Genomic DNA, 20,820 nt, shown 5'->3' on the forward strand with positions numbered 1-20,820 from the left:
ATTTGATATGTGATTAGTAGATATCTTAAGCTTTGCCATGGTTTTGATCCCATTCATTTCTCATATGCTATCACTGATTTATGTTTTTTTTCAAGTTGATGCATGTTTGGTTGACTTCTTTGAGCATGCTTAAAATTGCCTTGCCTTTCTGATTTTCATTGACCACTTTCTGCTTGTCCAAATGAGTTGAAATTTGACATGCTTACCATGCTGTGGACTATGTTTGACCATGATTTATTTGATGATTTTTGGAAATGTTTGAGATTGGTTTTGAGTTAAGTCTTGCTGTTGACTTCTATGAGCTTCCATATGCCATGCTTTGACTTCTTTTGCTTATAAAATGATGATGATGATTGATATGAATGTGAACCCAATTGAGTTTGTTTCTTGATTGTTTGAATATGATTTTGATTGGATTTCATTTGCTGTTTTGACTTTCTCATCCCCTTTTGACCCTAGGCTTGTCCTAGTGGTCATGTTGCTCATGTTTGAGTTCATTTTTTCAGGATAAGAAGCAGTTGCCTTAGAGAGATCAATACAAATTGATTGATGCTTGATTGATTATCATGACTAACTTGTTTGTTTTGTAGCTTGCTTGGTTCATATGCTTGAGCCTTGTGCATTGCACAGTTATCTGATTGTGTTGACTGTTGACTTCTGTTTCATTTTGATTTAACTTTGACTTGTATACTAATGTTGTCTGACTGGTTTCAGGTACCTTTAGTTGCTTATAGTTCTTTGTGAATTTTGCTTTGCTTTGCTTAAATAGCAATTTGCATTGAGGTATAACTTCTTATCTTCACGTAGTCTGGAAGACCTGGCCTGTTACTTGGCCAGGCAACTGTCTGAAGTCCTCCTTAAGAGGCAATGTTTGTGATTGTTTACATTTGTCCTTGTATAGAGTCAAAGACCTCCTGAGTGAAGAGGCAATTGGTAGAACCCAAGAGATATACAATCTATCCCCTGCTACTCTGTGTGTCATCTGCTTTGCTCACACCACTGTGTTGATGCATTGCAGATACAAACCCAAGATCTTGTACAATTGTACAGTTGAGTCAGTTTCAAATGTGTAGAAGGGTTCCCACTTTCTGAACCCACACATTCTTGTCTTAAGCTCTCCCAGGCCAGGGATAAGAGCTGTGAAGTCTTATCTTCACTCACCTTTCATCTGCTTCACCTTAGCCCCTCAATGGCAAGGTTAAGAGCTAACACTACCCAGTTCCAGTGGTTTGTTTGTTGAGGTTGATATGACCCCTCGACTAAAACCTAACCTTTGTATGAGCCCATGGCTTGCATATAGTGTGTACTACTTGTGCTTGTGTGTTTGATTTAGCTTGCTTCCTGTGCAAGTTAGGTTTGGTTTGGCTTGCTTCCCGTGCAAGTCATGTTTAGGATAGGCTTGCTTCCTGTGCAAGTTAGCTAGAAACCTTAACTTAGGGATGATTTGGCATGACAACATCTAGGCTCGAGTCGTAGTCTCCCTAGTGTTGTGTCTCCCTCTGTTATCTGGTTAGGCTAGTCCTTTAACCCCTATGATGGGGAACTACGTCGCCCTGATTCTCATACCAGATGAGGTACGTAGGCAGGTGGTCGTGCGAGACCGCTCCGGGCACCCTTTTTTTTTTCTTTTTCACACTTTTCTTTCTTTCTGTGTGTGTTGTTGTGTGCTTGGAAGCTGATGTAAGTCCATCGAGTGGCATTCGGGTTCCAGTGTGGGTTTGTTTTGAGTTCGGATGCTGATGTAAGTCCAGTGATTGGCAGTCGGGCTCCACGTTTGCCTCTTTGTGTGTGTTTTGGTTCGGATGCTGATGTAAGTCCAGTGATTGGCAGTCAGGCTCCACGTTTGCCTGTGTTTGTTTGTGTGCGTGTTAGCCGAACTACGGCAACTCTGATTCTCATGTCCAGATGAGATACGTAGGCACGAGATGCGATGTCTTGTCGAGTTTGACTAACGACTAACAACTAATCCTTGTTTGCTTTCGCCCTCGTTGCGATCCTTTCTCTCGCCCTCGTTGCGATCGAGACTTTCCTTTTCTCTTGCCCTAGTTGCAATCGAGACCCTTTATTCCCGTAGTTAGCTGAACTATGTTTTGCTCTGATTCTCATTCTCGATGAGATACGTAGGCATAAGACGCGATGTCTTAGCGAGCACACTTATCCTTAACCCTTATGTAGCCGAGCTACGAAGACTCTGATTCTCATTCCAGATGAGATACGTATGCAGTGGATGCGACATTCGTGCGAGTCATTTTTCTTTGACCCCTTCTTTTAGTAAATAGTACATTAGATAAACACACACCCTTTAGACAAGAAACAAACAAGAGTGGATTCTGTAGAGTACTACGGATGCGTAGGGGTGCTAATACCTTCCCTTCGCATAATCGACTCCCGAACCCAAGATTTGGTTGCGAGACCTTGTCTTTTCCTTTCCTTTCTCCAGGTTTACTTCGAGCGTTTCCTTTCCCTCCTTTGGGATAAATAACGCACGGTGGCGACTCTCCTGTCATTTCTTCTTTCTCGCCGGTTGTCTTTTCGCACCACTGTATTTTTTCAGGCTGCGACAGCTGGCGACTCTGCTGGGGACTAGTTTCCCTAAGCGAGTCCCTCCTAGCTTTTGTAGGTTTCTTGTTTGTTGGGTGTTTATTCTTTTGTACAGTTATTTATTTTCAGCATTTACCTGCTTTACCTTATTGCATTCATGTACATATGCTTGCTGTATCTGTGGGTTGTTTGTTTGTTGGGTTGGGACTGCTCTATGAGAGATAAGCCCACTACCCAGGCTTGAGTGTACACATAGGTATTAGAGTGGATAGTCATGAGGCTTGCGTGGTATGTTGCTACGTTAAGTCGTTCATGAGACCCACATTCCAGACGAGGTTTCTTTTGGATATATTCTGTCCTATGGGTGTTCCATAACGACAGATATTCCTCTAGAAATCGTCGACTCTGGTGACCATTTCCCGAGAACTCAGTTGAGGCCTCTCCTCCGAGACGTGATTATGTTAGCTCTGGTGGGCGCATTCTCGCTGCTCAATCCGAGGACCCCGAGACTGGGAACTTGCTTTAGGATATCCTGTTGAGGGGAGTCAGCAGAGGTCTTTTATCCCGTAATAATGCCAAACCTTCAGTGGTAAACGTATTATTCTCGACTGAAGGGCTGAAGTTGACAAACTTCTGTTCTTAGAACCTACCAGTGAGGGGAGGGTTTGATCTCTACAGATACGGTTTCTGCCAGTGGTGCTGTGATGGTGACTTTGGTTCAGCCAAATTTATGGACATTTATTTCTGGGACGCCGGAGTTCTGTCCGTGGTTTATCAATGGGTTCCGTTTATTTCGGATCCCCGGGTTGAATTTGAAAGTACCTGTTCAGAGGATCTGACTGTCATCCGTTCAGTGGATGTTCCTGTGATGATAGTGATGTAATCTCCAGTTCCGTTTATTTCGGAATTCCCCAAGGCGGATTTATGGTGACTTAGTCCCGATGACTGTGACTAGTTCAGAGAATGGGTCTTCAGATGACTTGGTGGCGCAGTGACTTGCATTCATGAATTTGCATCGCATTCATCTGCATTCAACTCGTGTCTATCCGTACTCAGGGTCCACTTTTTGATTAAGAATCTGGTTGAGAGATATCCAGATGTCAGAATGTTATTGATGAAAAATTATCTGTCTCTGTGAAACCAAAATCAAAGGAATATTCCTGGTACGGATAGACATTGCATGCGTGAGTCATACTAACCCATTTGCTGTTTTGTAGGTGTCAACCGGTGCGCATAGCTCTTCCATTCAGACATACAGTCAGACTCAACAAATCCAAGCTGATGGATCTTCCCAACGCCGACATCATTGAACTGAAAGAGATGATGAGGGGATTGTTCAGTATTGTGCAAGGGCTTGCCTTGGGGCAGAATGCCATGTCTAAGAGATTGGAAAGGATTGAGAGCTGGATGATCAAGGAGAAAGTTCAGGGAAAGGCTCCATCATCCGATGTAACAAATCCCTCTGGCTCGGTAGCAAAGAAACTCTCTGACAGTGGTCCGCTCAAAAAGGAGGTTGAGTCAAGTGGTGTGCCGGCAAAGAAAGAACGCAGTAAGGATCGTTATCATCCTTATGCTGTTGCTGTAACCACTCTTGTTGGTAACTCACCTGTACCCCCGCAACAACCACCACCTCAACAGAAGGCACCGAGAGCTAGGAGCCAGGTGAAGAGAAAGAAGGAGGATCGTCAGTTTGAGGAGCCACCTGTGACCTACACCCTTCTGTTCAGGAGATTGAGGGATTTGGGGTTAGTCCAGCCAAGGATTTTGATTCCCATAGCACAACAGAAGAGGCCAGCACACTATGATGAGAATGCCAGTTGTGAATTCCATTCTGAGGCACCCGGGCACAGTGTTGAGGGTTGTAAAGCTTTCAAGCATGTCGTCCAGGACATGGTGGACTCCAAGACCATCAGCTTGGCCCAGATAATGAGTGGGGATGTCAACCCGGTACCCAGGCAGGGTCCTGTAAAAGTGAAGATGGTGAAAAAGGTCAAGAAAGGAATGGAGATGACTGAGGAAGATCAGCTAAAGGTTCCCCTGGCTGTGGCTCCAAAACCTCCGGTGCAGGATGGAGTCTTCCCTGGGGTTGATAATTGCTGTGCAGCCGTTGCCACAGAGGGGTGTGTATTGATGGGAGACACGACCCAGAAGATGAAAGAAGTAGAAATGGACATTGGAAAACTTGAAATACCCAGTCAAGCAATCGAAACCGTCCAGGTGGAGAGCGCTCTTGTTGTCGAGAAAGAGAAGAAGCTGTCCATTTCTTCTTATAAACAAGCTCTAGAGGTGGTGAAGAACCAAGAGGCCCGAGGTTGGGGAAGGATCATTGACATAGTGGTGAAGGCAGACATGTTTGGGATCGGTTATCCAGATCAAGAGTCGTCTAGACCAAACAGAGGACGTCGTCCACCGTACATCTTTGTCAGTGCAGGAATGTTGGATACTGATCATGCTTGTTCAGTGAGTGAAGAGATTGACCGCGACCGCGAGCTCGAGCTGTGGATAAAGTCGTGCGTACCAGGCAACTGGAAGGCCTCCAAAAGCATCACTGTCACTCATCCGGAAGTGTAGTATTTCTGTGTTTCAATTGTCGTTTGCATGAAAGCCATACGTTTTGCCCGAAACGAACTGGTCCATTGTAAGGGCCATCTCATGTGTTTCATTTTGCAACGTTTTGCATCAGTAATAAATGGATGTTTTTGTGATTAAAAGCGGTGTTCCCTGTTTTTCATTTTTTTCTACAGTTTTTAAAAAAAAAAATGGCAATGTTTTTCGTTTTTTCTTTTGAACTTGTCTCGTTCCAACCTCAAAAGTGATTACCCTCCTGATCTCATCGATAACAATTTGGTTACACCTTTGTATGACTTCGACAATTCGATCTATCATGCCGAAGGAGAAGGCGAAGAAGATTGTGATTTGTTGGAATTAGCCGGGTCGTTGAAACCAGAGGAGAAGGTGATTCAACCGCATGAGGAGTGCTCAGAATTGTTGCTCCAAGCACCGCCGAGGTCAGAAAGCGAATATTGAGGCCGCTTCAGAGGCAAGTCAAGAACAGGATGGTATATGTGCGCCTGGTTGTATCTAGATACACCAAGGTAGGATACCAATGTTGTGGAGGCACGAATTACCATGGAGAGAAGACTGTCCTCCAGGGAAGCGGAAACTGGTGCTGAAAGATGAGAATGTGTGTGGACTGTCGAGATGTGAGCTGAGCTAAGCTGAAAGATGAATTCCCGGTACGTCATAACTAGGCATTGGTTGATTATAATGCTCAGTTTATCTTCATGGATGGCTTCTTGGCCGAGACCAGATTGAACTGTTGCCAGATGATATGACGTAAACCATGTCCATCACACAAGGGGCACCTTCTGGTTATAAGGTGATGTCGTTCAGTATCGAGAAGGCCGGTGCCAAGTATCAGAAGTCTAGGATGACTTTGTTTCATGATTTGATTCATCGTGAAAGCAAATGCCATGTTGATGACATGATGGCAAAGTCCCAAGCAAAAGAGGGGCATCCGGTGGATCAAGTTGTTTGATAGGTAGAGATAACTCATACTGTTGAGTTCGAATTAGCGCACTTATGGAGTGCTGTCCAGCAAGCTGCCGAGGCTTGTTGTGAGTAAATCAGAGGAATCAAGATTGATCCTGCAAAAATGCCTGAACCGAAAAAAAGAAGAAAAAATTAAACGGTCAGGTAGGATAATATTTGCCAAGGGGCACTAAAAAAAAAAAAAAAAAAAAAAAGGGATAAATTGCAGGAACTTCTGATTCCGATGCTTCCCAGGGGGATGATTGTTAATCTGGTACTGGACGGCCCTCGAGGGGTCTATGAGGTGCATATTGAGTCAGTATGACTAGTCTTATCGAAAAGAGCACGCAATTTACCTAAGCAAAAAGTTTATCGACTGTGAAACAATACACCCACTGCTCGAGAAAACATGATGTACTTTGGCATAGGCTGCTCGCCGATTGAGACAGTGTATGCTGGTTCATGCCACCTTGTGGATGTCCGAAATGGATCTGGTCAAGTATGTGCTTGAGGATCTAGCATCGAACGGACGGGTTGTGAGAGGGCAAGTGATGTCGACTGAATGCGATATTCAGTATACCTCCTAGAAAGCAACCAAGAGGAGGGTATTGTATGGTTATCTCGCCCAACAGCCCACTAATGATTGTCAACCAAGGAAGTCTGAAGTCCCTGATGAGGACATCTCGAGGTACTCGAATCGAAAGATTGAGAGTGACCGATCCCGGAGGAGGGGCCTGACCCCGAATCCGAACGGGTTTTTGATGTCTGATGGGGAGAGTTTAAAGAGAGTGAGCTAGTGCTTCCCCGATAACATGTGAACGCACCAATGATAGTGGCTGAGTACGAAGTTGGTATCCTGAGTGTCGTACTTTGGTACGTGCATCTACTGGGGCAACGCCTTCCTCATGCGGTATGGGATAGAAGTGATATTACCTGCTGGAGGCTAGATTTCATTGTGAAGAGTCCGGATGGATGAGAAGTTAGAAAAGGGCGAGTGGATGAGGCCTCGGTATAACGCATTGAGCCTGATTGAGAAAAGAGGCTGACAGTTACTTGTCATGGGGCAGTTGTACCCAGTAAATGAAGCATGTTGTTAACCGAGAAGTGCGACCTCGTGGGTAGCAGGGAAGAGATATGGTGTTGAAAAGGATCCTTCCTCCTCAAGACGATCGTGGGGCAAGTGAATACAGTTATGAATATCCATTCGTGGTCAAAAAAGGTCTCCTCTGACAGAGCCTTGTTGCTGACGACCATGGATGACGAGGATTTTCCATCCCCTGTGAATGCGGACGCAGTTAAAAGATACTTCGTGAAAAAGAAACCCGCTGGACAAAAAGAATAAAGAGTCCAGGCAAAAATGGGCATCCCGACGAACCAAGAAAAAAGAGAGAAAAGGTTCGGGCAAAAGTTAGGGATAATAAAAGGAAAACACTGTACACCCGGCAAGTCGAAAACCCCACAAGGGCGACTTGGGCAAAAAAAGGGTATCCCGGTGGACTGAAACCTGAAAGGGCGGTCCAGGCAAAAGAGGGAATGAAACGAACAACTGCGTCTAGCATGATCGTTTGTGCTCATGATGACTTGGATAATCTCCGACAGAGACCGATCGGAAGCATCTTGTTCAGAAGACAGAAAATGCGGAAAGTCTTGAGGACATATGAGGTGTAACTGAGTTGGAACCCGATGAGATCACAGTTTCACGTTGCCATTAGGATAGATTTTTTCCTTTTATGTGCAATCACCTCTTTCCAGGGTTTGCTTCCTGTGTGTTGCTCGGTTGTGAGCCATCTTTTATTCCAGTCAATAAAGTGCGTGTTCAGTCAAATAATTTTGTTTTTGTTTTCATTACCGTTTTGATTACGAAAACATCCATTCGTTTTGACAAGAATAGTTGCATTTTGAAACATAGAGGTCCCTTCCGATGCATGCTTATGAGGTTGAAATCTGGAAATCTTATTCGGAAATTTGAGTGACTTAGGCGTTGAAATATCGGAACACCTGGGGCATACCTGGGGCACGCTTTTATCTAACGATCTCTGCTGCAGAGCCTGATCAGGGGCAAGAGATAGTTGAACGGTGAAAAGGCTCGTGACAGAGTTGTGACGGCGACCCGGGAGGATTAATCATCTTCAAAGTCTAAGGACTGGAAAGTTTGTATGAATCCCAGGGATTCGATCTTCGTGGGATGAATCAGAAGAGTCTAGGCGAGTCTGGGTGTTCTCAAAAGAGGAAAGCCGACACGGTGGGTGGACGATGGATGCCGCTGTTCGGCGACTCGACAGGTGTTCCGTGTCCAATAAGCTGTATTTCCCCGGTGGGTGTGAGAGGGTTACCTCCCTAACAGATTTGAGATCAGTGTCTCCTCAGCGAGCCTGAAGGTTACTGCCTTCCCAGTAGGGTTTATGTTGATGGTTTTCCCTCAGTGAGATCCTCAAGTAGATCGGGTTCGGAGAAAATCATCCCCAGTAGAGATAAGAATGGTTTGCCTCCCCTAGCGGGGTAATCTCCAAGCAGTTCGGGTTCGATGGAGTGCATCCTCAGCAAGGTTTGTCTTTCCCCAGCAGGGTGGAAGTTGACGTGATTATAAGATCCTCAGCACAGTTCCTGGAGTTCCCCGGTGTTTGTCTCTGGAGGAGACGTGTGTTTATGCATTCATCATTTAGATAAGCATAACATATTGCATCATTAGTGCATAGCATTTCCATGATCATGGGGCATTGTGTAAAACAAAAAAAACTCATGCATCAACATTGCAAACATGTCCATTAGCCCTAGGCCGTGGTGACCAGCCAAGATTGGGTTGTTGGAAAGAGTTTAGCATCGCGCCATTGGATCGGCTTCAGAATTGGGTTCATCAGCATGGTTGAAAAGTTGGTGTTTTCCCGACAAGTGACTCTTTAGTTGAGTGGGTATCCCCAGCAGTGTTACTCCCCGAAGTTGGCATCATTTTGCAAGCTTGGTTCAATTCCCCTAGCATAAGTGGGTGTGTCTGATCTCTCCATGTAGAGTCTACCCCTTAAGCAGAGAGTGTCTACCATTTCTTTCTGTGCTCCCCACTGAGTTATATCCTCGTGGATGACGGTTGTTTCTGTTCCCTCCCTAATGGGATGGGTTTTCCCTATTGAGTTCTTTCTTCATTAGGATGAGTCTTGATTCAGTTTGCCTTCTTGGATCGATCCTAAATTGGCTTCTTGTTCGCTGTCTCTCGTGCTTCCCTGGGGCATAAATGAATAGTCGCTCACTAACCGGCACTCATTCATCTCATCCTCAGTGGAATTTTTTGGCTTCTACCAACGAACCGGTAGTTGTAAGTCCTATCTTTGTGGTTTTCTACCTACAAGCTGGTAGTCGTAAAATCCCACTTTCACCCCCTAGCAGAGGTAGCCTTTGTGGTTCATGTTGTTTGTGGCTTCTACCAACGAACCGGTAGTTGTAAGTCCTATCTTTGTGGTTTTCTACCTACTAACTGGTAGTTGTAAAATCCCACTTTCATCCCCTAGCAGAGTTAACCCTTTGTGCTTATCCTATCGATGACTGGTTACTTTTCCGTGGTTTTCTGCCTACTAACCGGTAGACGTAATCCCCTCTTTGTGGTATTGATAGTCTTGTCCCCTCTGGATACTTGCCTTGATCAAGCAGTATTGTCCCCATTGGGTCTTCCCCTTCTTTTTGGATACTTGCTCCGAGTAAGCAACTTTATCCTCTTTTGATTGGTCATCTTTTGCATACCTAGTTTGGAACCCCGTTGCCTTTCTTTTCGGTCGTTTATCCATTTAACAACCTGCAACCCGGTTATGGATAATCTTCCATGCGAGTGTATTATCTACGTTTTGACGGCTATAGATAATATATCTCATGCACTCTTTGGTCAATCTTTCGATTGTTATCCCCAGCATAGGTCTTTGGCATGCGTGCCGGCTCACGTATCACTGTTTTGTTATCTTCGCCGATGCTGATAGACATGAAGAGTTTTTTCCCGGTATCCAGACCGAAGTGGCATTCAAGCCAGTCTTTCCCGATTTTCAGATCGAAGAAGTTTCCGGTATCCAGACCGAAGTGGCGTTCAGGCCAGTTCCCGGTATCCAGACCGAAGTGGCATTCAGGCCAGTTTCCGATTTCCAGATCGAAGAAGTTCTCAACAATCAGGACGAAGAACTTATGGTATTCATACCAGTTTTCCCGGTATCCAGACCGAGGTGGCATTCAGGCCAGTTTTCCCGGTATCCAGACCGAAGTGGCATTCAGGCCAGTTTCTGATTTCCAGATCGAAGAAGTTCTCAACAATCAGGACGAAGAACTTATGGTATTCATACCAGTTTTCCCGGTATCCAGACCGAGGTGGCATTCAGGCCAGTTTTCCCGGTATCCAGACCGAAGTGGCATTCAGGCCAGTTTCCGATTTCCAGATCGAAGAAGTTCTCAACAATCAGGACGAAGAACTTATGGTATTCATACCAGTTTTCCCGGTATCCAGACCGAGGTGGCATTCAGGCCAGTTTTCCCGGTATCCAGACCGAAGTGGCATTCAGGCCAGTTTCTGATTTCCAGATCGAAGAAGTTCTCAACAATCAGGACGAAGAACTTATGGTATTCATACCAGTTTTCCCGGTATCCAGACCGAGGTGGCATTCAGGCCAGTTTTCCCGGTATCCAGACCGAAGTGGCATTCAGGCCAGTTTCCGATTTCCAGATCGAAGAAGTTCTGAACAATCAGGACGAAGAACTTATGGTATTCATACCAGTTTTCCCGGTATCCAGACCGAGGTGGCATTCAGGCCAGTTTTCCCGGTATCCAGACCGAAGTGGCATTCAGGCCAGTTTCCGATTTCCAGATCAAAGAAGTTCTCAACAATCAGGACGAAGAACTTATGGTATTCATACCAGTTTTCCCGGTATCCAGACCGAGGTGGCATTCAGGCCAGTTTTCCCGGTATCCAGACCGAAGTGGCATTCAGGCCAGTTTCCGATTTCCAGATCGAAGAAGTTCTCAACAATCAGGACGAAGAACTTATGGTATTCAGACTAGTTTTCCGGTATTCAGACCGAGGTGGTATTCGGACCAGTATTCCGGTATTCAGACCGAGGTGGTATTCAGACCAGTTTTCCGGTGTTCAGACCGAGGCGGTGTTCAGACCAAAGTGGCGTTCAGGCCAGTTCCCGATTTTTAGATCGAAGAAGTTTCCGACGATCAGGTCGATGTACTTTTGGCATTCAGGCCAATTTTCCGGTATTCAGACCGAAGCGGCGTTCAGGCCAATTTCCGATTTTTAGACCGACATCAATTTTCTCATGTCCCGGTGCTCAGTATTCAGACTGACGAGCGGCGCTCAGGCCATAGTTATCCCTGTGTTACCATTTATTTTGGTATACATGTCGACGTTTCTGTTTCGGTGATCAGGCCGACTTTCTCCATTTCAGACGAATCATTGTTTCAAGACTGTTTCCTTGCCGATCCTGACAGGCGTTGTTAATTATTTTCCCAGCAGAGTGCAAATTTCTACGGTTCTTGGTATTCAATCCCTGTTTACCCTGAAAGTCTGACAGTCGTTGCTCTCATCCATTCGGGTTCCCAGCTGATTGAATAGGGGCAGCTGTAGCACCTCAAATTTGCACCCTACATTTCATACATTCTCATATTAGGTCAGAACATTAACATAGTCCACTGCATAACATTACATTGTCCCTTTTGCCCAAGTGCAAGCCATTCAGAAGAATTAGGTCAAATTGGTCAGGAGATCAGTCAATCAAGCAAGTCAGTGCATTTTCCTTTGAGGCAAGGCCCTAGGGTTGGCCCAACATGTTCACATGACCTAGGGGTCCTTTTGAAGTGTTTTGGTCAAAGATTGGGTGCCCAGAAGTCATCAGTCATGGCTCAGTTCACCAGAAACCCTAAAAAGTCAACCATGGTCAACTGTGGTCAACTGTGCCTGATTTTATGGATTTTAAGGTGGGAAATGGTTTGAAGGGATTCATTCATGTCCATATAGGCCTCATATAACATGTCAAACATCATCATGGAAGAATTTGAAGTCAAACAAGAAATTTCCAAAAATAGAAAGTTGACCTGTATTTGGAATTTGCCAAAAATGGAAAGTCTTGATCCTCAAAACTACATCATGATACAAGCTTCAAATGAATTTTTTCCCAACATGAAAGTTGAAGATATTGTTCTCCCATTTTCAAAAAGTCCAAGAACACTCAATTCCCATGTATGGTTGGCAAGTTATGATCAAATCATTCTCAAAAATTTTTGAACTTCAAAAGGCCATATCTCTCAAACCACTTGAAATTGTCATCATTCATTCATCAAAACATCATCAATCAAAAATATCATCATCATTCATCAAAACATCACCAATCAAAATGGCATTTTTGGAGGTAGCTTGAATTGTTTTAAGTGAGTGAAAATTTGACTTTTTTAAAATAACCATTTTCCATCAATTTGGCCCATTGAAATTGTCCAGAAATTGCATTTTGGTTGTGTTGGAAGGCCCATTTTCGAGCTGTAAGCCCTGCACCTCACCACTTAAGTGACAATGACCAAATTAGCAAAGATGTCATTTTTAACAAATCATGATTAACTTTCCATTAACCTTGCTTAACCAACTTAAGACAGCATACATATAGCTCATTTTCTCTCTGAGCAGAACCCTAGCAGCCACTCAAAAACCAACAGAAAACTCATTTCTCAAAAAACACCATTTTCTTCATTTGCAAAATTCTGCTAAAAACTCAAAAAAAACACACGAGTTTGTTTTGGTTTTGTCAACATATACCAACATCTTGGAAGCACTTGGCAGCCAGGTATCACACCTGTAGCATCATTTCTACCTCTGTTGCATCAAAGGGCATGTCCATGGCAACTTTGATTTTGAGCTGATTCCAACATTGCTAAGCCAAAGCCTTCCATCCATTCATCAACGCCAACACCATAGCGCATCTGTTTCGACAAAACACAAGGAAACAACCACTGTTCCAGTTCTGTGCTCCAAATTTGGCCAGGTATCGAATCTCTTCATTTCCAAAATTATGAGATACATCTTGTAGATCTTTTTGCCATGAACTTGCTGAGCTTTGAATCGCGTGAATTGGTTAGGTATTAAGAGAGAAATATGAATTCAAGTTTGATAATCAAATATGTTTTTGCATGCTTTGTTTTTTCTCAGCTCGAATTATTGAAAATGATGGTTAGATTATGAATGTATGTTGATTGATGAGTTAATTGGTGTGCTTAAAATTGAATTCCAAGAAATTTGTTCTTGGACCTGGGATTGTCGTGAATAAAGCTTGCTGCGTTTGCCCAGATTTCTTTTTCACTTTCTTTGTTACTGTAGACGTGGGGTAGGGTTTGCATGAGGAAGGTGAGCTGTGATTGGTTACTGGGGTGGGCCATGCAAGAGTGTTATTGGCTGTGGCTTTCGTTGACCGGGCTTTGACCCACTAACTTAAATAAAACGCTGAGTTTCATACTCAGCGAGGGGCATGTTGGTCTTTTGCCCTTTATTTTTCAATTAATCCTTTAATCATTTATTTAATTCACCTTATTTTGTAATGTTTATTTCACTTTCCATGCCCAACTTACAAAATCCATAAGTCCTTCATTTTAAATCCAAAATTAATGGGATTTTTTGCATTTGATTCATCACAATCTCTAGTTTATTATCATATTTTTTCCTGATTTTTTTGATAACTGGATTTTAATTGGTATTAGGGTTTGTGACATGTGACAATATTTTGTACCTTTTACCAAATCATTTATGAAATAGTGATGCTTTACCCTTTGCCCTTGAATTTTTTTGTGCATAAACTAGATACATTCATGGTGATTCTGGTATAGAGTTTACGAATTTATCATCTCTGGTCATTGAGTTATGATTTTTTGAAGTAGGGTGTGACAATTTGTGTCACACCATTGATGTGCAACTTGATGATTTTCATAGCCATGCCTCTTGACCTCAAAATGCTTTGATTTTTTGCATGAATTCACTTGAGTATGTCTAGTTTACATGTGATTTTTTGTGGATTTGTTTATGGCATTTTCCAATTGTTTGAGATTTTTCTCCCCTGTTTGGTCTTATGTTGACTTTTTGTGACACTTGTTCCCATTTGTTTTGTGAAATGCTCATACTTTATTAGATGGACATGAAATTTGATATGTGATTAGTAGATATCTTAAGCTTTGCCATGGTTTTGATCCCGTTCATTTCTCATATGCTATCACTGATTTATGTTTTTTTTCAAGTTGATGCATGTTTGGTTGACTTCTTTGAGCATGCTTAAAATTGCCTTGCCTTTCTGATTTTCATTGACCACTTTCTGCTTGTCCAAATGAGTTGAAATTTGACATGCTTACCATGCTGTGGACTATGTTTGACCATGATTTATTTGATGATTTTTGGAAATGTTTGAGATTGGTTTTGAGTTAAGTCTTGCTGTTGACTTCTATGAGCTTCCATATGCCATGCTTTGACTTCTTTTGCTTATAAAATGATGATGATGATTGATATGAATGTGAACCCAATTGAGTTTGTTTCTTGATTGTTTGAATATGATTTTGATTGGATTTCATTTGCTGTTTTGACTTTCTCATCCCCTTTTGACCCTAGGCTTGTCCTAGTGGTCATGTTGCTCATGTTTGAGTTCATTTTTTCAGGATAAGAAGCAGTTGCCTTAGAGAGATCAATACAAATTGATTGATGCTTGATTGATTATCATGACTAACTTGTTTGTTTTGTAGCTTGCTTGGTTCATATGCTTGAGCCTTGTGCATTGCACAGTTATCTGATTGTGTTGACTGTTGACTTCTGTTTCATTTTGATTTAACTTTGACTTGTATACTAATGTTGTCTGACTGGTTTCAGGTACCTTTAGTTGCTTATAGTTCTTTGTGAATTTTGCTTTGCTTTGCTTAAATAGCAATTTGCATTGAGGTATAACTTCTTATCTTCACGTAGTCTGGAAGACCTGGCCTGTTACTTGGCCAGGCAACTGTCTGAAGTCCTCCTTAAGAGGCAATGTTTGTGATTGTTTACATTTGTCCTTGTATAGAGTCAAAGACCTCCTGAGTGAAGAGGAAATTGGTAGAACCCAAGAGATATACAATCTATCCCCTGCTACTCTGTGTGTCATCTGCTTTGCTCACACCACTGTGTTGATGCATTGCAGATACAAACCCAAGATCTTGTACAATTGTACAGTTGAGTCAGTTTCAAATGTGTAGAAGGGTTCCCACTTTCTGAACCCACACATTCTTGTCTAAAGCTCTCCCAGGCCAGGGATAAGAGCTGTGAAGTCTTATCTTCACTCACCTTTCATCTGCTTCACCTTAGCCCCTCAATGGCAAGGTTAAGAGCTAACACTACCCAGTTCCAGTGGTTTGTTTGTTGAGGTTGATATGACCCCTCGACTAAAACCTAACCTTTGTATGAGCCCATGGCTTGCATATAGTGTGTACTACTTGTGCTTGTGTGTTTGATTTAGCTTGCTTCCTGTGCAAGTTAGGTTTGGTTTGGCTTGCTTCCCGTGCAAGTCATGTTTAGGATAGGCTTGCTTCCTGTGCAAGTTAGCTAGAAACCTTAACTTAGGGATGATTTGGCATGACAACATCTAGGCTCGAGTCGTAGTCTCCCTAGTGTTGTGTCTCCCTCTGTTATCTGGTTAGGCTAGTCCTTTAACCCCTATGATGGGGAACTACGTCGCCCTGATTCTCATACCAGATGAGGTACGTAGGCAGGTGGTCGTGCGAGACCGCTCCGGGCACCCTTTTTTTTTCTTTTTCACACTTTTCTTTCTTTCTGTGTGTGTTGTTGTGTGCTTGGAAGCTGATGTAAGTCCATCGAGTGGCATTCGGGTTCCAGTGTGGGTTTGTTTTGAGTTCGGATGCTGATGTAAGTCCAGTGATTGGCAGTCGGGCTCCACGTTTGCCTCTTTGTGTGTGTTTTGGTTCGGATGCTGATGTAAGTCCAGTGATTGGCAGTCAGGCTCCACGTTTGCCTGTGTTTGTTTGTGTGCGTGTTAGCCGAACTACGGCATCTCTGATTCTCATGTCCAGATGAGATACGTAGGCACGAGATGCGATGTCTTGTCGAGTTTGACTAACGACTAACAACTAATCCTTGTTTGCTTTCGCCCTCGTTGCGATCCTTTCTCTCGCCCTCGTTGCGATCGAGACTTTCCTTTTCTCTTGCCCTAGTTGCAATCGAGACCCTTTATTCCCGTAGTTAGCTGAACTACGTTTTGCTCTGATTCTCATTCCCGATGAGATACGTAGGCATAAGACGCGATGTCTTAGCGAGCACACTTATCCTTAACCCTTAGGTAGCCGAGCTACGAAGACTCTGATTCTCATTCCAGATGAGATACGTATGCAGTGGATGCGACATCCGTGCGAGTCATTTTTCTTTGACCCCTTCTTTTAATAAATAGTACATTAGATAAACACACACCCTTTAGACAAGAAACAAACAAGAGTGGATCCCGTAGAGTACTACGGATGCGTAGGGGTGCTAATACCTTCCCTTCGCATAATCGACTCCCGAACCCAAGATTTGGTTGCGAGACCTTGTCTTTTCCTTTCCTTTCTCCAGGTTTACTTCGAGCGTTTCCTTTCCCTCCTTTGGGATAAATAACGCACGGTGGCGACTCTCCTGTCATTTCTTCTTTCTCGCCGGTTGTCTTTTCGCACCACTGTATTTTTTCAGGTTGCGACAGTAGTGCTCCTCTTCGTAAATAGTCTTAGTTTGAGAAGAATCATTTATCACCACATTAATTAATTCCCTGATGGTATTTATGTGATTGTATACACAATACACTCTGCTGTTGACAGAATATCCCAAAAAAATCCATTAATCACAATTAGGATCTATCTTGCGCCTTTGTTCTCGATCAATAAAGATGTAGCACTTGCTGCCAAACACATAAAAGTATTTGACATTAAGTTTTCTTCCTCTCTATAGCTCGTAGTAAGTAACTTGTGTTCCAGAATGAATGGTTACTCAATTGTGAATATGGCATGTTATGTTCATTTCTTTAGACCAAAGTAATAGGGTAATTATTTGCATGGAGGATGACTATGAACATCTCTTGTAAAGTTTTATTCTTGCATTCAACCACTCCATTTTGTTATGCAGTAATTGATGCAGATAACTCGTGAGTAATACCTTATGTAGAGCAGTATTCATAGAATCTGGAGTTTTCAAATTCCTTTCCATGATGACTCATAATTTTAACAATCTTTCACATCTCCCTTCCCTTTTCACGCTGAAGTTGTTGACATAATCTTTCAAATGTGGAAAATGTATCTGATTTTCTCTAAGAAAGTAAATATATGTCAATCTTGAGTAGTCATCAATACACATAAAATTATAGCTCTTTCCACCTATGCTTTTAACTTGCATGGGTCCCATGAGATCCATGTGAAGTAAATCCATAACTTTTGATGTGGTGAGATGTTGTAGCTTCTTGTAAGACATCATGGATTCTTTTCCAATCTGGAAGTCACCATATATTCTTCCTTCCTCAATATTAAGGTTAGGAAGGCCATTAATATCCTTTGTAGTTATAAATTATCTCATGCTTCTGAGATTCAGATGGCCAATATTTTTGTGACACATATTGGTTTCATCCACTTTAGTGATTAGACAAATTGAGAGTTGGTCATTTGATTGAGATCTCCACATGTAATGGCTTGGTTTCATCCACTTTCATGACTTCCTTCTAGATCTTGTTTGTGAATGCGTTCAGTACGATTGAAACTGACACAAAGATCTTGATCACATAATTGATTGATACTAATGAGATTAGTGTAGCGGTAAATTCATGATCATCAAGCTATGGATAAGCTAGACATCAAATAACAAGAGTGCCACCACACTTTTATTGTTTTCAAGGGAAAAGGGAAAAAGTACGAACAAAACCCAAAAGTAAGAAGCTTTCAAATCAAAACTAATAAAATGTCAGAGATTACAGGTATGAGGGTTGGTTACACGGAGGGAAGGTGTTAGCACCAAAAGTGCCCTAGGTACTCCTAGGGAGCCTTTTTTTGTGTACATATGTATTTTGTACAAAGTGATGTTTACAAACAAATAGAATGAGGGGGTGAGAAAAGAATTCATTAATTATATTTTTTGTGTTTGACAAGACCTTCGGACTTGTGCCTACGTACCAACATAAAAATGAGGAATCAAAACCTTGCAGTTCGTGATACAAATTTCAAAGTGGATGCATTGCTTTTACCAAAAATTAAGTTTGAAAGGCACAAAGGCCTAAAAATGGTTTGAATGAGTTAGTTCTTTTTAGCTTTTTGAAAGTGTAAGTCAAATATAATTAAGTTTATTTACAAATTTGATTAAGAAAAGAAGTTTGAAAATGCAATGGCATAAGGCCAAAGTTTCTAGCTTTTTGCAAAGTGGTCAAGGTTTAGAGCAAAACAAGTTCAAACAAAGAAGATTTTAAAAAGGGAGGGAGAGATTTTGAAATTTAAGAAATGGGGAGAATATGAAGAGACTAATCCTATGCACAAAATTAAAAGTTAAGAGTTGAAAAGATCTGACCAATGGGTAGCAATCCAATAGACAAGAATGTAAATAGAAACCCAAATTCCCTTGGACATTTAGAATCAAGCAACACACAAATGCACAATTATATCAATCTTGAAGAGCAAAGGCATCAAATAAAGATAGCCACATCCAAGGTTAGCCACTTCATGATCTTCTTCAAATTAGACCATGTAACAAATGATTTCCACAAGTCCCAGGTTTAAAATAACAGCTTCACAATGATCATGTTGTAGATGAACTCAAAGGGATCTTTAATGATGTATTAGATGAAGCTTCAAATTGCAATCACTTGGTTTCACAAAAGTTGGCATTGGCCAAGTCCTTTAGCATAGGAATGTTGCCTAAGTTCTAAGTCCATTTGTCCAAGATCAAGTCAACAGTCCACACAAAAGTTATTTAGGGTTTTTGTTCTTATTATGTACATTAATGGTCTAAGACCACACAAACAAACAAAATATACACAAGCAAGATATATCACACAATATGGTCCAAGTGGACAAAGTGAAAATTGCATAAACATAAACAATTAGAGTGGTATGAATAATGGCAAATGAATAAAGACTAAAATTAAATGACATTAAAGTAAATGGCTTGAAATTAAAAGTTAGTTGTTAATGAGTTAGAAGTTAGTATTGTTTTTCTTTTTCTTTTCATTTTAAGTCATTCTTTGGAGAATACTCAACCCACTTATCACAAGCATGGATCCTTGAGCCAAGACATCTTCCAAAGGAAGGAAAAAAGGCCAAGTTTCCACACAATACAATGAAAGAGGGGAGACTTACAATCTCACTAACTAGAATGCTATGCCTTTTTTGGTGTTAATGCATGTTACAGACATAGTATAATGGACTATGCTCATGAAACATACCACACACAAAAATGAATATGCAAAAGAGGTGGCCTAATCTCATCCATACTTATGTTGATTTTTCAATCAACTAGCCTTAGGACTTTGAGATATCATAGGCCAAATGAGATGAATGCATAAATAAGGGGAATGAGATGAAGAGGGAGGGGAATGGATCAAAACTCAAATTGGTCAAAGGAGAACTTTTACCAAGTTAATATCATCCATTCATTTTGGGAGATGGAATGTACATTCCATCAATCCTCTAAATCCAATGATATTAACCTGACAAAGTCAAATCAACCTTGACCAAGGCCCAACAACAAGAGTCAAACTCAAACAAATCAATCACAATTGGTCAACACAATTAATTGGCATTTATTCAAATTAAAAAGACTAAAATAGTATATTTAAATTAAATATGGTTTGTCAAATTCCTAAAAACTCATCAAAACACCAAAGAAATAGCCATGAGATTTATCATAGGTCAAACAAGGTCAAAGGACCTTGGAGAAAAAAATTCAGAATTTTTAAAGACTTAAAAGTATTTTTAAATAATTAAAAATAATCATAAAATCAATTAAATCATGAAAAATATTAATAATGATCCAAAAAATAATTTTAATTCAAAATATGAAAGAGGAAATTTTTTGAAATTTTTTGGTGAAACTCTCATATTTTTTGGATCAATATTAAAATTAATATGAATTAATGAAAATAAAAGAATTAAAATGAAAATCTAAAAATAGCAAAAAACGTGGACCACTTGATCTCCCTCATTAATTGAGGTGGCAGATCAAGTGGTGGAGAACACGCGTTCCATGGTACACGCTAGTCAACTCATCCACACGCCTGGTATTCATAATGAGCGCTTCAGATTAAAATGTTTTAAAACAAATCAATGGCTCTGAACACTTCCAGCTCATCGCCGGAGTCCAAAGTTCGGTCATCTTCTCTGGTGACCCTGGCCGGACTGGTTCGATCATCACCACATCAAAACTACAAAAGAGGACATGATCTGAAAGATAAAATGGTGTAGATCAAGAATATCACCTCAATTTGAACTAACTCCACATATATAGAAAGATATGAGGAGTTGAATTTTGAGGTGCATCAACTGAGTTGCTTCGATTTGACCTCTAAGCAACTCAATCTTCTTGCCTATATTGGTAGGACTTCATACAACCAAAGATCCAAGAGAATTGAGTAGAATTAAGTGAGAATCGAAGAGATGAAGTTTTATGAAAATTACCTTCAATGCTATGCAGTTCTTGATGTTGCTTGCTTCAAACACGATCTGATCACACTTGAGAAACTAATAGGAAGTGATTGGAGAGTTTGCAA

Source organism: Lathyrus oleraceus, chromosome 5 (assembly GCF_024323335.1).
Source record: "Lathyrus oleraceus cultivar Zhongwan6 chromosome 5, CAAS_Psat_ZW6_1.0, whole genome shotgun sequence".
NCBI lineage: Eukaryota > Viridiplantae > Streptophyta > Magnoliopsida > Fabales > Fabaceae > Lathyrus > Lathyrus oleraceus.